General features: G+C 26.2%; 1 protein-coding gene across 1 annotated transcript in view; it reads right to left on the bottom strand.

Moving 5' to 3' along the window:
- The window catches only part of LOC136085708 (snaclec 3-like), a 74900-nt gene that overhangs the window by 1348 nt on the left and 63690 nt on the right, over positions 1–9862 (bottom strand). The window lies entirely within an intron of this gene.

Here is a 9862-nt window from a genome sequence, read left to right as displayed (position 1 = left end):
TTGTTTTCACCAAAATCTGTAAATAAAATTCAAGTAAGTAATATAATAAACATTGCGCGCAAAACTGATTCTGATTAGATTAATTGTTTCTATAATAGGAACAGTGTGTTTATTAAAGAGATTAAAGAAGTAAATTAGAGGAAAGTTTCACAACAATAATAATATTCACCAAAATAATAATTACAATAAAATAAAAATAGTAACTCGACATGTATTAGAAAAATATATTGATTACGTCATGTGATCATGATGATACAAACTGGCATTAAATATTAATGCCGAAATAACTTTATAATAACTTAATATCTATACATATAGTTGTTGTATGCTTGTATTATTGTATTTTATTGTTATACATTTTATTTACATGTTTTGATTGATGTTTTATTATATTTGTTAGTTTATTATATGCTATCACAATTAATATTTTAAAAGATTTTTAGAAAATTCGCATTGAAAATAATAAAAAACATTAGTGTACTCAATGCAACTAAGGCACAGAACAAACAAACTCGTAAAAAAAAAGCCAATAATTTTAAACATATCTGATTGGTTGTTAGTGGCAAGCCAAACAACTTTTTATTTATTGGTATTTAATTTATGCAAACAAAGAATTCGTTAATAATGGCAAAATATTATAAAAAACCAAAGCGTCTGTTATAACAGTTTTGCAGTAGATATATCAATATAATTGTAAAGATATCTGGTAGTGTTTGTATGACACAATTTATAAACCTAATTCCAATTTAACATATTTGTGTTGGTATATTTTAAAATTATACGCTACTTTTAAAAGTAGTTGGAATGAATTATGTAATAAATATTTCATTTTGCGCTGTGCTAACAATAAAAAGTATTTATCTTTATACATTACTGAAGCCATCATAGCTATTTGTATTGACTTTGTGTTCAAAGATATAATTGTTTTTATAACAATAAGTTAAAAGTAACTTATGTTACTTTTAAATTATTGTTATAAAAGAAACCGAATGTCAATTAAAGTTTACTACTGATATCAAAACGAAACAAGTTTGAAAATGAAAGTAAATTGTTAATAAAGTTAACCCATTTCGTTTTTAATTGTTTAGACATTATGAATGGAATAAGTTATATTTTCAAGATAGCTGAATAAGTCCCAAGTATTTCTAACAATATAAGTATTTCTAAAAATGATACTAAGTACCAAAAACATTTTTTTTGAATTTGGCTAACAGTTATGGTTATTTATGCAAAAATGACTTTAGTAGAAAAGTTAACACTACCATAGTTTATTTGAATCTAACGTGACATTATCGTTAAACATACTCATTTAGATGTGGTATTTAAAATAATAACTTCAATTTTCATAAAAATATGGTTTTTTATGGATAATTTTTCGAAATAATGTCTGATTATAAATCTCAAGTTACATTCATTGAAAATAAATACCAATACACTCTTTTATGAAAAAATTAAATCCATAGACTTTTCTATAGCCAAGCCCCAAGGTACTTTTTGTTGAAAATTACATCCTTTCTAAATAAAACTACACTTGACAATTTGTTATAGTCATATTACTTTTACCAGATTATAATAGTGGTTAAAATTATCTTTCTATTCATACCAAATATGCCATACTTTTTGATGAAAAAACTTACATATATTGTAATTGAAAAAACTTATATTTTTGTTTGAAAAAACGTGTACCATGCCTTAGTCTATACAGGCTATGGCATATTACACTTGTGTTTGTGCGCCCTTACTTTAAAACCTGATACAATCACAGAATAGAAGGAGAATTGCTCAACCTGATTTAATAATTTATAAAAAAAAGGTTTGCGCGCATTTGTTAAAAATAAAAAATCAAATAAAAAATTGCTTTGTATAAAAATGAAATTAAATAATTATACAATTACAAGTCAAAAAAAACTTTTGAAGTTTGAGAATATTGCTTATTAGACGTTTTAGCAATCTTAGTAAATCCACAACATTTTTAAATTCTGAACAACTGTAAGCATTATCTCTGATTGGGATTGCTACCCTTATTGCAATGACATTTTTTTAGCTTAAAATGCAGGACCATCTAGAATTTAAAAATTACAAAATTTTGTTGCATCATAAACTATTAAAAAAAATTGATGACCTAAATGTCACAAATATCTCTTGATATAATAAACTATATACTCTAGGATATAACTATTAACAAACCACAATAAGTAAAGGAGCTTGAAAAAAGAAAAAATGCACACAAAAAATCACGTTAAAAGTGTTACTTCATGAGTTTATTTCTAAAAAACACATATTTGTTAAATATAGCCGCTAAATTGAACAAAATACTAGTTATTGTATTTTATAACAGGTAAAGAAAATTACCCTCTCAAAGCGAATAATAGTAGATAATTTTAAACAAAAAGACAGACTTTGATAAATTTCTAGTTATTACATTATCATATAACATGGCTTTACATTTAAAGAACAAAAATAAATTTCTTTTAATACTTAATTCATTAACTTGTTTAATTTTTTCTGATTTGCTTTCAGTTATTTTATTAGTTAAGACAAAAATGTGCCAGAATCAATTCTGCTTTTTCTTTTTTGATGCTGCAATCCATTTTTATTACGTTATCTTTTTGGACGTTAGTACTTTTTGCTTGCTTGTAAAAAGATGACTGTTCAATAGAAAAACAAATAAATTTAATTTTTTTCTTAATACATAGTATTGATATCCAATTGACAACCTTTTTTATATATAAAGTAATATATATAAATATTATATATAAAGTGTAGCCTGCTAAACCTTTCTAAATCTTCACAAAGTGTTTAAAGGTTTGAAGATGATGTTTAATTAGAGTTATGTAAAAAATATATATATAAGCTTTCTCAAAATTAAGGTGGAAACAAGTTATCAAATTAAAATCTCCTCAAAGTTCTTATATTAGCATTGAATGTGTAATCAAGTTTTGCAAACATCAGTACAAATTTTATATTTTTTAAAACTCTAGCGTTTAACTTTATATAACTAACAATTATAAATAAGTTGTTCACCAGTAGTTAGGTCCAACTGCATATGCAGCTGTACCATATCTTTATGTACCATATAATATTATACTCATATAAACATTTTATTGAGTATGCTTCAAGACCTAGGACATTGCAGTTTACAAGTGACATATTTATATATTTTTGAATTTACTTGAACACAGTTCATTAAATATTATATTGGTCCAAGATAAATTTGTTTAAGTTTTAGGATTTTTACAAGTAAAAACTTTTCTGTAACCATCTGCGTGATATTCAACAATTACCAACTTAAATTGGGGGAAAACAAACTAAAAGATCAGCTGCGTTTGTTATGTTAATTTTTTAATAAAATGCCTAAAACTTGCAATAAAAAAATTTGTAATGGGTTGCATTTACAGAATAAATAAAAAATCAAGAACCTCAGTCTTCCTAAAGATGAATTACTTCGAAGAAAGTAATTAATTACGATAAATTGTGCTGTTGATGGTAGTGAATGTAGCAAGTAATGGTCTCCTAAATCTTCGAATGTTAATATTTATTAGACACACTTTATTAGCGGTGGGTTACTTTTAATTAAATCTTAATTTAGTATTGCCGTTACTAAATTACCAATACTATTGGTAAATAAATTTCAAAATATCACTTTTTATGGCCTAAAATAATTAAAATAATATCTAGATAGCAATGTATGTCATCATTTCATTGAATCAGAGATTTAAAAGTATGTAAAAATAAAGTAAAATCACCTAAAAGACTTATGTTTTGCAGACATCTTTCCACTGTTTCTTTTAAAGTAATTGTAGTAAATAAAGTTAGTGTTAAATAACGTTTTCTTGACTTCGCACATTAGAAATAAAATAGTTTGTTTTTCCCATATTCAATATGGTTACTTTTGATTTTGAGTCACGTAATTTCAACTGTACTTTTAAGATAATTTAAGGAACATTAAAATATGAATTTCCTTGCTTGATAATAAACTCCTGTTTTCATAATAAAACTTTTATTAAAAAATTTAGTTTATAATTACTTTGTATTTATTTCAAAAGTCTAACATGTCATGATCATTATATTTTTAAATAAGCGCGCACATTCCTCTCTTTAAACATAAACAAATCATATTAGAGCCAAAAAAGCCCCCTATTATTAAGAAAATTGAGGCTAAAAACTTGTCAATCAAACGCTAAATAATTGTAAATAAAAAAAAATGTAAATAAAACTTTTCTTTTTATGTTGAATGTAATTTAGACATATAATCGCAATGTATTATTTTTTATATGATTTAATAAGTTTGTCATGGCGGCCAGAAAAATTCCACGAGTGCGGCAAGAAGCCTGGCACTGTATATTAGGGTGTCCGAAAAAAAAAAGACTATACCCTCAAATGCTTAGTTTTGTTCCGTAGAAAAAATAAATACCCATTTGTTATGATTCATCTAGTCGACAATTGCACGAGGTATATTTCAAAACTTTAAATAAGACTATTTTTTCCCTATTTTTGTTACTTTTGCTTTTGTGATGATTGTTATGAAAAAAGTTATTAAAATCACGCAAAAATATTTATTAGATAAGCTAATGAATATCTAAAAAATTCTAGGTATAAATAGATTTGCTCGTTAAATAAATTTAACTCAAAAGTGCAGAAGTGTTCACAATTTTAATTTTTATTTGTTTATATTATGGAATGTTCAAAAACGAAAATAAAGCAAGGTGCAAAGAGGAAATACAACTGCGCTATTAGTCCTATAAGAACAGCTTACGTTCTTTATTATCCTGTTAACTAATTTCTAATTCCAACCAACAAACCAATTGCCTTCTGTGGAAAACGTGTTGAGATATTACCTATTCTTTAACTCCGAAATTAGCTACAGATTCAGGCCGTGAAAAGTTACAGATTCAGGCTGTCAAAGTCTCACAATGGGGGTGTCCACAAAAACGTCTTGGATTTGATTTTGTGTGTTTTTAACAAGTTTGTGTTAACTATTTTAGGATCAATTATGTTGTTGCCAAAACTATTTTTGTATGGGTCAAAGCAGGCTTTAGAGGTTATATATAAAAGGGAGTTCAAGTAAGGTTATAAGTGAAAAAATAAGTATTTTTTTAGTTCGTAATCGTTTTTGCTATCTTTATTGTAATTGTTAACGATAAAATAATTATTTTTAACTAAGGAAAAATTAGAAAAGTTTTTTTAAAATACACTAAAATATTAAAAATGAAATCACTAGAGTTTAAAGATAATACAAAACATTGCAGAAAAATTTAAGTTTCAATCAAGAAAAATGATCTAGTACTCTTTCAAGACCAGATAAAGGAAAGAAAAATGTTCATTAATGAAAAAGATGGTGCAGCTTACAGAGCTAGAACTAAAAAGTGGAGACTCAGATTTCAAAAAAAAAAAAAAGAGACTCATATAGTTCAAGGAAACTAGGATAGTAGTATATCAATATGTAATGAAAATTTAAATCGACTTGATCTAAAGCATGTAGAGTAGAGCTTTATTAAACTGTTAGCTTGCTGCTGCGAGCTAACCAGTAGTAACACGGGGAAATATGGAAAAGCAATTCAATTGCTGAGCGTAAAAATTAACTTCCCTTCAATATGTTTGTTATGCAGCTTGTTATCAGATATATGAGTTGCATATGAATCACTATATTAAAGTTTTCACAGGAAAAACAAATTGCTCCTCATAGATCAGAGTATTTAAAGTTAAAAAAAAAAGTAAAACGATATTGTACAGAAATAAACACCTTAAATAATATTGTAAAAATGAGTTATATAGCCAACAAGTTGATGTATTATTGTACACTCTTCCAAAAGATGCCTTTACTTTCTGTTTTAAAGCTCTGCTCAAAAATATTTCTGAACGATGTGATAATAAAAATCTTTGCTATCTTGATGTATTTTATCTTGGCAGAAATGTAACCAATCTTAAATTCCACCAACCTCAGGTTTGTCATGAGGCGTGTTTTATGGTAGATGGACTTTACCTCCTTGCATTGGAAATGGCAAAAAATGTTGTTAAAATAATGACCAAAAAAGAAGAAAATGAGATGCAAAAAAGAATTTTTTTTGCCGCTGTATTTTATACACCATGGTTTTTACAAATCTTTTAGTTTTCAAAAGCACCTAAGAATGACCTTGACGCTTTCAGGGCAAGTCTTAAAATACAAGAGCAATACAATGATCAGTTAAGACAGTTTTTAACAAAGAGTATAAACAACATTCTTAGTACCTAATTCCTTAGCTTGTTGTGTTACCAATTGGAGAGCATGACGTTAACGACAATGAAAAATTTAATAATCTATTTTAATTTACTACTCCTACATGCCAGCTTGGGTATCCTCAAAATGTTCCAGTTCTTGATTCTAAAACAACACTTTTCTGGTTGGTCCAGATTCTCTGTATTTTTTTTTTTTTTGTTTTAATTATTAGAGTTTCAAAAGTGAATGGGTTTAAAGAGGAGTAAAACCTTGGGAGAAAGTTTTTATTCTGTTTATTTTTTAAATGTCTTTACTACTAATAACTGCGCAACAAAAAACAATAATATAACAAAATATGTAATATTCATAATATGTAAACAAAATGATAACAAAAATACAAGATTACATGAAGACATCTACAAATAAAGATCAGAGGCAAAATCATATAATGCTTGCTACAAATATATAATACTTGTTGCAAAAGATCGTTGAAATAATTGCAAACCAAATGCCAAAAGATTAGCTCACAAAAACTTTTATTTTATAATTGAAGGGTTAAGTGCTAAAAGTACTTAAGTCACAAAGTAAATGTTTTAAGAAAATCTACTTTGACCAGCCATTTTAAATCCTTGTTTTGAAGTGTTATATCTCTGATCAATCTAAATTTTCTCAAAACATTAATTTTGTGACTTGAGTGCTTTTAGCACTAAGCCCTTCAACTGTTTTCTATCTCTTTAATTTAATAAAAAATGTCTTTAATATTGTGATTCAGTTTTTCTCTGTAACGGTCATGTGTTTCATTATAAAATTCTGCAAATTAAATTTGTAAATTGGGGTTTTTCAAATTTATCAAAGAATACTTACCTAAGTTTTATGAGCGTAAAACCATTAAAAAAACATCTCTGAATTTCTAGAAACTAATTCTATAACTAAAGATTAAAATTTTTTGTATATTTTTTATTTATAGATTAAACCACATAGTTTGGTGAGTATAGTCTCTTTATTTTAACATTTTCACTATTTTAAGGACACCCTACTTTATGTGTGGAAGTGATGTGTGTCAATGCACATTATGACATAAAATGTGTATTCACACAACTCATGTGATGTGTGTCAATACATATTATGACATATAATGTGTATTAACACACATCACACACATATCTCAGCTGTCAGTCTGTACGGATAATAGGGTGTAGTGAAATTTTTTTTTATTAAATGAAAATTTAAATATTTTTTTCTGATGTCGAAAGAGATTTTAAGATGTTCTATTAAAAAAATTCAAAATGAGATAAGAGGGGGAATTAGAAACCATAAATGGTCATAAACTTTAGACTCAACATTTTTTGCTGAATTTCTAATATTTTTGAGTATTTTTTGAGGAGGTGGGGCGACAGCCAGGGTAGAGGTGATTTTTTGTTGTAGATTTTGAGACTAGCTTCAATAACAGTAGGATTTTTATAAACTATTCTCATTAGACATATGTATAAAATATCAAAATTTGCTTCTAAACCATTTTCTTTTAATCTATAAAACTAATACTATTAATGAGGCGTAAACCTGAAAAATCATATAAATAATTTTTTTTCATTTCAAATTAAACTTACCTGGTCATAGTGATTTCTATTAATTTATTTCATATTAGTGACCTTTGAGTCTACTCATGTATTTTAATTAAAAAAATGTTTAGATAAAAATATAATACACCAATACTTTAATAAAAACATTAATACGCCCTATAGATGCATTGCAGGCCTTGTTTTAAATAGAAAAAAATGCTGAATGCATTAAACACAATATTTGACGTCATGAAATTCTCTTTATTTTTTTATTTTTTAAAGACGTTAACTTTTTTCAATTTATTTATATATATTTAAATTTTTTAAATTTATCAAATATTATTTAAGTTTTATTTTTTCAACAATGTTGCAACAATGTTACCGCAAAACGAGTTGTGGGTTGTTTAACGGCTTTATTATTATTACTATAAACTAATGTCTCTTTTCATTTATGTTTTTAATATTAAATAATTAAATTTAATATTGCATTTTTTTAAATGTTTGATATTAACAAATTTCTTTCTTTTCTCGGCAATAAATTAATCCAAAATATATTAGTTTGAGACTTTATTTATTGATATTTGAACGAACTCGATACATCCTATACCAATTATATTGGTGATCTTAGATTGAATATATCTTAATTGAGGAAGCCTTGATAAATTCTTATCAACAAAAATATTCTTTTTATGGCTTGTTCTTTAACTAATTTATCAATTAAGATGACGTCAGGCAACTTACGAGGAAGGTTTTCTTCTTGTATTTTTTTATGGAAGAATATATTATTTGTTTTCTCTGAGTAAAGCGAGAGTTTGTTAGCTCTAAATTAATTATTTACTTTTTTAGTTCAGTATTCATGCCTGCATATAATTTCTTAATATTATTGTTAGTAAGAAATAGATTTGTTTCATCAGCAAACATAACTGAATTCAGTTTTAAAAAACCCATTGTAAAAATCATTTATACAAATTATAAACAAGAGTGGACCATGGATAGATCCTTGGGGAACTCCACATAAAACATATAGTACTCCAGATTGTATATTACATATCTTTTGTTTTCTATTAATAAGACTAATTTTATTTTAAACTTTTTTGGTTTATTTATTTATACTTATTTGGTTTATTTGGTTTATTTCAATTGTAAGTTTTATTTATACTATAGTGCTTTAGTTTATCTAATAGGATGCAGTATTTAACTGTATCTAAACACTTTTGATAAGTCAATAAAAATTCCTAAGGTAAACTTATTTCCTTTAAAACCATTAGTTATTTGATCAACTAATTCAATGATTGCATGTTCAGTTAGGACATTTTTTGGAAATCCAAACTGGTTTGGGTAAAACAATTTGTTTTTAGTGAAGTGAATATAGGTTCTATTATAAATTACATGTTCAAAAAGTTTTGAAAATACAGAAAGTATTGATATAGGTCTACACCCGGTGGGCACAGGACGTAAAAAAGACGTCTTTTAAACGTCTATCGAACGTTTTGGACGTTTTTTGAACGTTCAAAAGACGTCTTATTTAGGTCTTGTGCCCACTGGGCAGTTGGTTATGTCTGAATGTTCATTGGGTTTAACTATAGGAATTACTTTCGCTAATTTAAGTCTATCAGGGTAAATAACAGAAGTTATTGAGAGTTTTAGTATGTGATTAGTGGTCTACTAGACTGATTTTGTTAAAGATAACTTTGATGAAAAATCAAACCCTGGTGCTTTCATCTTTTTTTAAAGAGTAAAACGCTTTTTTAAATTCTTTATAGTTAAGTTCATTATTGTACATGATAGCGTTATAAGTGGGTTTTAGGTAGTTTTTAAATAAATCAGATCTTGAAATTATCTTATTAGAATGGTTTGGACCAATATTTATAAAATCTTCATTAAATTTTTGTGAGATTTGCTTTTTGCAGAACATGTCAGTGTTATTAATATTTATTCTTTTTTGTAAAGAAATTGAATTTATTATTTTTCGTCTCATTATGTCGTGAATGAAGGACCACATTTTCATTCAATTAACGGGTGATGCGGAAGTTATCGGACAAAATAAAAACGTCAATAACTTATTTATAAACACAAAAACAAACTACTATTATATTTTTTTTAAATA

The sequence above is a fragment of the Hydra vulgaris genome, chromosome 10 (assembly GCF_038396675.1).
Source record: "Hydra vulgaris chromosome 10, alternate assembly HydraT2T_AEP".
NCBI classification, from domain to species: domain Eukaryota; kingdom Metazoa; phylum Cnidaria; class Hydrozoa; order Anthoathecata; family Hydridae; genus Hydra; species Hydra vulgaris.
Note: the sequence above shows the minus strand (reverse complement) of the source record. Positions and strands in the feature narration are given on the sequence as shown.